An 8,299-nucleotide genomic window follows, 5' to 3' on the forward strand; every position below is an offset into this window, starting at 1 on the left:
AAGGAAGGAAGGAAGGAAGGAAGGAAGGAAGGAAGGAAGGAAGGAAGGAAGGAAGGAAGGGAAGGGAAGGAAAACATCTTGGTGTTTGGGAATGGGAAAGATCCATCAAGACTTGGGTGCCCAGAACCTCATGTGGAGTCAAGACCTTAGCTGGTCATCAAGGGAGATGGGAAGTCCATTCTTGAGAATCAATTCTCTCAAGACCAGAGTCTGCAAATGACAGAAACCTCCAGTCTCCAGCCTAAGCCCAACACAGAGGCAAAGCCTCTGCCATGTACAACCTGGGATCTGGGGAGGGGCCGTGGGTAACACAGCCACTCAGAGAAGGATGAAACTGCTGTCTAAGATCAGGAAGTCCTCCATCCTCCACTCTGCTCCATCATCCCACCAACAGGAATGTGGAACCACGGCTCATAGTTGGGGACCACAGCTCCAGGTACACAGAAAGAGATCACAGCTCCAGCTCATGGGAAGGGACCATAGTTCTAGGCACGTGGGAAGGGACCAGGGCTCCAGCTCAAGGGAGGTGATCACAGCTCTGAGCTCACAAGAGGGGTAATAATTTCAGTCACTCTGGTTCCTACTATTTTTCTGTCTCCATTGCTCTGTCCACATGATTATATTTGTGTTTAAGAAAGAGCATTTTGAAGGCGGAAAGATAGCATAGCAGTTAAGAAAACTGACTGCTCTTGTAGAGGACCTGGGTTTGATTCCCAACATCCAATGTCACAGCTAATGACATCCAATGACAGCTAATAACATCCAATGACAGTAACTCCAGTTCCAGGGGATCTGACCGACACCTTCTTCTGGCCTCCACCGACAGGCATTGCATGACATGGGTGCACTTAGAAACATGCAGAGAATGTACTCATACACAAAATAAAAATGAATAATTTTTTTAAAAATGAAAAGAGCATTTTGGCTTCTGTGCAACAGAGGCAGCAGTTGTTGAATTTCTTTTTTTTTCATTTAAAATATATTATTTATTATTTTTATTTTATGTGTATGAGTATTATGCTTGCATGTAGGTAAGTGCACCCGTGTCGTGCAATGCCCACGGAGGACAGAAGAGGCTGTCGGATCCCCTAGAACTGGAGTTACAGACAGTTGTTAGCTGCCATGTGGGTGCTGGGATTCAAACCCGAGTCTTCTGCAAGAACAGTCAGTGTTCTTAACTGCTGAGCCATCTCTCCAACCCCTGGCTTGAATTTCTTGCTAAAGGGACATCAGTATTGAAGAAAAACACATTTCACTTTTGCTCAAGGAGACAGATGAACCAAGTGTTTGGGTTTTTTTCATGATCATGAATCCAGTTGGCTGTTTTCACACCTTCCTCCACGGTCAGGGAAACAAGTGATGACACATCTTATTATTGGAGTCACATTTTAAGTCCTTGTGACAAGAGCTGCCACCACCACCATCACTCTGGTACCTACAGCCACAAAACACCATCTTGTCTCTATTTTCTTTCTTATTTGCCAAGTCCTGAGTTCAGAATTTTGAGATCAATCTAAAAGCACCTAAGATGTCCTGTGTGATATGGTTCCTCAAAAGGTCCAGCACAGCCATTCAGCCTCTGGGGAGCTGGTACACCCTGAATGAACCCTGAGGTCAGCTGCCTGGGGCATGCCTCATTCCACCATCTTCAACAGCACATTTCAAGTTTAATTTTTTTAATATTTATTATTTTATGTATATGAGCGTATTGCTTGGATATAGGTAGGTGCACCCATGTCAGAAGATGATGTTGAATGTCCTGGAACTGGAGGTACAGAAGGTCATTAGTCACTACATGGGTGCTGGGAATCAAACCTAGGTCCTCTACAAGAGCAGCCAATGCTCTTAACCACTAAACCGTCTCTACAGTCCCAAGTTTACATTTTATTTATTTATTTTTTTCTTGGTCTTTTTGAAGCAGGGTCTCCCTGTAGCCCCAGCTGTCCTGGAACTCACTATGTAGACCAGGCTGGCCTTGAACTCACAGAGATCAAACTCACTTCTCCACAGCTACGAAGCTGTAGAATGGACCCCAACATACATTCATGTTCATTGGCTTCAGGAACAGACTACCTCTCCAGGGACCAAAGAATCCATGAAGGGCTAGAAGGTAGTCTCTGCCCCTTTTCAGTCTTTTTTGACACAGGGTTTCCCTGTAGCCCCAGCTGGCTTGGAACTCAATATGTAGACCAGGCTGGCCTCGAACTCAGAGTTCTGCCTGTCTCTGCCTCCTGAGTGCTGGGACTAAAGTTGTATGCCACCACACCCAGCTCAATTCTTAACTAATATAATTCTGCTTCTATCTCTTTGTCTGGAACTGAGTCACTGCAATGCCACTGGTTGCAAAGGAGTCTGGGAAACTGAGTAGTTAAACTGAACACACTGATGCTTAGTTTAAAAAAGTAGAAAGTCTTGATAGGAATAGGAAAGAAGAAAAAGGACAGGACTAGGGAACCATCAGCACCTGTCCCCCTCCCCCACACCAGTTCCCATAGTTCACTCATAAAGAACCTTACTTCACCCTCAATGTCCTGGAACTGGAATTATGGATGGTTGTTGGCTGCCATGTGGGTGCTGGGAATTGAACCTGGATCTTCTGCAAGAGCAGCCAATGCCCTTAACTGCTGAGCCAACTCTCCAGTCCCAAAGTTTAATTTTTTAAATGCATTCTTTCTGTTTCACCTTATCCTCTTTGTCTAAATTTAAAAAATTACTCTATTAGTTTTATTATCACTGTGACCAAAAGCTGGAGAAAGCCAACTTGAAGTAAAGGAAATATTTATTCTGGCTCGTGGTTCCAAGGGTTTCAGTCTATGGGGGTGGGGAGGGCGTGGTGGGGAGCAGCTCACTTCATGTAACACAGAGAGCAAACAGCCTCACTCTGGCTTTCTCCTTTTACTCCATCCAGGCCCTCAGTCTATGGGATGGTGCTCATCCCATCTCCCCCACTTGGCTAATCCTCTCTGGAAACACCTTCACAGACACAGAGAGGTGCCCTTTACCAGTCTCACAGGAGCTCTTCCGTCTACTCAAGATCAAGCATCCCTGTTGCTTTCTGGCCCTGCCCTTATTGGTAGGATTTCTTTCACTGTTCTGATGTTTTGCTTTTCTCTCTTTTATCTGAATAATTTGTCCCAGATTCCAGGCACCCTCCCTCTCGGTGAAGTGTAATAAACCCAAGTGTTTCCTGAGAAGTGTCCAAGTGTTTCCTGAGAAAGGTGCCTGGGAAGTAATTGTCATCCCTGACGTGTTTAAAATGTCTTTTTTTTTTCCCCCACTGTGTCACTTTTCTTATCGTCTCAACAGAGTGTCTGATGGGAGCAATTTAAAGGAAGAAGGATTTACTCTGCCTCCTGGTTTTAGAGATTCCAGCCCGTAGCCCTTGACTGCATTGACCTTGGATGCAGATCTAGGAAAAACATCAGAGCAGTGGCAAGATGGGGAGGAGGAGGCCACCCACCTCATGACAGACAGGAAACAGAGGAGAAAATACACGTGGGGGCCAGAGCAAGAACTAGTCAAGGACACACCCCCAGTGACCTGCTTCCTTTACCTAGGTGCCCCTTCTACTTCACCACCTCCCAGTAAGGCCATCACGTATGAATCCACGGAGGGATTAATCCATTCCTTAGGTCAGAGCCCTCTTGATCTGATCGTCACCAGAGAGGCCATCACAGGCACAGTTGTTTGTGCTTTATTAAAACCCTGGGTGTTTCTCTGTTCAGTCAAGGTGACAATAAAGGTTAGGCCTCACTACATATACTAAATAGCTTGGCCCTCTGTAAGTCACAACTGAATAAACTGGGAGTGATGTACACACCTGTTACCTCAATATTTAGATGGAGCAGACAGGATGATCAAGAGTCCAGAGTCAGCTGGGTGTGGTGGCACATGACTTTAATTCCCATACTCAAAAGGCAGAAGCAGGTGGATCTCTGTGAGATTGAGGCTAGGGCTATATGGAAACCCTGCCTCAAAAAGAGAAAAAAAATTTAAAATGCTTTGATCTTTCTGAAACAGGTTCTTCCTTTGCCCTTTTTTTTTTTTTTTTTTTTTTGTCTTTTTAAGGCAGGGTCTCCCTGTAGCCCCAGCTGGCCTGGAACTCACTGTATAGTCTAGGCTAGCCTCAATCTCACAGAGATCTTCCTGTCTTTGCTTCCTGAGTGCTGGGATTCATGGCATGTACCACCACACCCAGCTTAAAATTAATTTTGAAAAAGAAAGAGTTCAGAGTCATCTTCAGCTATATGGGGAGTTTGAGGCCAGCCTGAGCTGTTACATGAGATCCTGCCCCCTACAAAAAGAAAAGAAAAAGGACACTACAGCTAGCAACGTAAAACTTTGGTCTCAAGCTGGGGAGTATAGGTCTGTGGTGGAGCTTTGCTCATTGACGTCCTGGGTTCAATCCTTTGTGCCAAAAACAAAGATCAAGGCTGGAGAGATGGCCCAGCAGTTAAGAGCACCGGCTGCTCTCGCAGAGGACCTGGGTTCGCTTCCCAGCATCCATATGGTGGCTAATCACCATCTGTAACTCTAGTTCCAGGGGATCCAACACCATTTTCTGACTTCTGTGGGCATTGCACAACACTCATGCACTTATACACATGCAGGCAATATACTCATATACATAAAATAAAACTAGTAAACAAAAAATAGTTTTTAAGGCTGGGCGTGTAGCACACACCTTGGTCCCAGCACTTGGGAGGCATAGGCAGGCAGACCTCTGTGAGTTCAAAGCCAGCCTGGTCTACATAGTGAGTTCCAGGCCAGTTGGGGATACAGGGAGACCTTGTCTCAAAGACCACAAAAAAAAAAAGGACAAAGGGTCTTGCTCACTATGTAACCAAGGTAACCAAAACTGGATTTGAACTCTGTTATAAAAGCAATGGTCATTTCGTACAGTAAAAAGAAGCAAACCAAAGCCAACTGAAGTGGTGCACACTTTTAGTCCCAACACCTGAGAAGCATAGGCAGGTGGAGCTCTGTGAGTTCCATGCCAGCCTAGACTACATAGTGAGACTTTATCTCAAGAAAAAAGAAAAAAAAAAAAGAAGAAGAAGAAAACCAGTGCTCCTGTGAAAATGTTTCCAATCTTTTTTTTTCTTTACAACCCATAATAAGTAGTTTATTGTGTCTTCAAGACACTACAATGCGGATTCCTCTGCCAGAGAGGTGTCTTAACAAGAAACTGCCATTCAGATGTGACGTTCACTGGTTATTTGCACGGACGGTTGGACTCTCCGCTTGGACTGCTCAGACTCCTGGTTCCCCATGTGAAGGCAAGATAAAAGCATTCCAAATGGCGGTGCCACTCCTGCATTCGGGAGTGTTGCACAGCATGTTGAGGATGCCCGTGCTGGAGTGGTGCTGGGAAGGTGCTCTGCTTGAAGAGTGACAAGCTGCATCAGCGGCAGGTTCCTGAACTCGCAGCCTTGCACCCACACTGGCACTGGTCTACTAGCTTCCGAGGGTCACTTCCGAAGGGAACCAATGTTTGTAAAAATGTGTGTGTATGTGGGTATGCCTGTATGTTTGCACATGTGTGCATAGGTGCCTTTGGAAGCCAGAAGAGGGCATTAGATACCCCGCAGCTGAAGTTGCAGACAGTTGTGAGCCTCAGGACGTGGGTCCTGGGAACCAACCTCTGGTTCCTCTGTAGGAGCAGAAAGCCCTCTTAACCACTGAGCCATCTCTCCAGTCCCTGTTTCCAATCTTTGAGAGGTCTTTTCCTTAATACGAAAATTTTGTCTCTACACCGTGTTAAGGCTCACGGAACTTAGAACAAGGGATGGAGAGAACACTAAAGCACCTTTCAGTTCTCATCAATGAAGCTCCCTCATGCAACAGAGGGCCAGGAACACAAACGGTCACAAATGGACAAAATGCAGAGAATAAGAGTGCAGAGTGTGGGTCCTTGGACAGGACTCCTATATTAAAATCCACTCACCCAAGGCTCAGGGACCATTTCAGAAGAGGGGGAGGAAAGATTGTAAGAGCCAGGGAGGAGGTGCATCACCATAGGGAAATAGTCCTACAGGCTCCTGGGACCTTTCTCATACAAACCTACAGCAATGGTGTCAGCATGCACAAGACCCATGCAAACTCAAGCAGACAAAAACCCAACACAGAACTGTGGAAATGAACAGCAGGTCCCAACCTTAGTTGAAGAATTATTGGCAGCTGATTACTGCTGGGTGAGGAAGAACTGATCTTAAAGGGAAGGACTCTAGATAGGCTGACTAGATCCCAGTGGATGAACTTGCACTGTGGGACATCTGGGAATACTTACTTTACATGATAGGCCTTAGCACAAATGACAGAATGTATGAACTCCGGTGGGGGCTATGGGGGGTGCCAAAGGGGAAAAGATATAAAGATGATTTTCTGTATGAAATATACAAAAATTTAATAAAAAATGTTTTTAAAAATTGAGAAACTAAGCCGGGCGTGGTGGTGCACACCTGTAATCCCAACACTTGGGAGGCAGAGGCAGGCGGATCTCTGTGAGTTCAAGGCCAGCCTGGTCTACATAGTGAGTTCCAGGCCAGTTGTGCTACAGGGAGACCCTGTCTCAAAAAGACCAAAAAAAAAAAAAATTGAGAAACTACAATGGGTTCTGAGAGGGTAAAAAAACAATAATAATTGATAAATGGTATCTTTCATAGCACTTCAAAAAATGCATAGCGGCTGGGCGTGGTGGTACACACCTGTAATCCCAGAGTTTGGGAGGCAGAGGCAGGCAGATCTCTGTGAGTACAAGGCCAGCCTGGTCTACATAGTGAGTTCCAGGCCAGTTGGGCTACAGGGAGACTCTGTCTCAAAAAGACCAGAAAAAAAAAAAAAGCATAGCTATGAGGGCAGAGACAACTCATGGGTAAAAGTATTTTCTGTGCAAGTCTGACAATGTGAGTTTGATCCCTGGACTCTAGGGCAGAAGGAACAAACCAACTATGAAAGCTGTCCTCTGACCCCCACAAAATTGGCATGGTATGTATATACCCACAATCACACACATACAATAATAATAATTAAATTTAAAAATTTATATATTGATTGATTAATTAAGACAGGGTCTCACTATGAGCCTTGACTGGTCTAGAATTCGCTTTGTAGACCAGGTTAACTTTGAACTTACAGAAATCTGCCTTCCTCTGCCTTCTGAGTGCTGAGTTATTAAAGGTGTGCATCACTACACTTGGCCAAAATTAAGTTTTGAGAATTCATAGATAACCCTTATATAAACAGCTAATAAGCGCCCTGCCTCATTTAATGCCTCAGAACAAGACTGCTGTATTGTCATGACCCTAAAAAGGGTAACTCAGGCAAATGACTGGAAATTTGGCAATATGCTGACTCCTAGCATATCATGAATGCCTTTGGCACATTGAGTTTCATGATGTTTCTTCTCTGACCCTGGCCAAATTGCATAAAATCTTAGCTTCCCGGTTTCCTTACGGTGGCACGTACTGTGTGTTTTGTTTCTGTTCCTAGTTAGCATTCTATGGCTGTGATAAAACACCATGACCAAACGACTTGGGGAGGGAACCATTTATTTCAGCTTACAACTCCAAGGTCACAATCCATCACTAAGGGAAGTCAGTGCAGGAAACTAGAGATGGAACCGAAGCAGAGCCCATGGCAGATTGCTGCTTACTGTCTTGCTCCTCTGGCCTATGCTCAGCCTGTTTCTTTTAGGTTTTGTTTTTTTTGAGATAGGGTCTCCCTGTAGCTCCAGCTGGCCTGGGCCTCAATAAGTAGACCAGGTTGGCCCCGATCTCACAAAATATCTGCCTACCTCTGCCTCCCAAGTGCTGGGATTAAAGGCATGCAATACCATGCCAGGCTAAATATTTTTCTATTTTTATTTTGTTTGAAACATGTCATTATGTATCCCTGGTTGTTCTTGAACTCACTATGTAGACCAGGTTGGCCTGGAACTTGCAAAGATCCACCTGCCTCTGCCTTCTGAGTGCTGGCATTAAAGGTTGTGTCACCATGACTGGCCCCTCAATCTGCTTTCTTATATAACCCAGGACCACCTGTCCAGGGGTGGCATCACCTACTTTGGGCTGGGCCCTCCCATATCACTCAACAATCAAGAAACTGCCTCATAGGCACAGTTATGGGCCAATCCGATAGAGTGAATTCCACAACTGAGGGTCCCTCTTCCCAGGTGTGTCAAGTTGACAACCAACGCTAACCAGGACCACAACCGTGACTCTGACACCTCCTTCTCCCCTTCTCCCTTTTCCTCTCCCTCCCCCCCTCATCCTCTTCCCCCCTCATCCTCTTCCCCCCT

Source organism: Nannospalax galili, unplaced genomic scaffold (genome assembly GCF_000622305.1).
Source record: "Nannospalax galili isolate Female #2095 unplaced genomic scaffold, S.galili_v1.0 scaffold589, whole genome shotgun sequence".
NCBI classification, from domain to species: Eukaryota; Metazoa; Chordata; class Mammalia; order Rodentia; family Spalacidae; genus Nannospalax; species Nannospalax galili.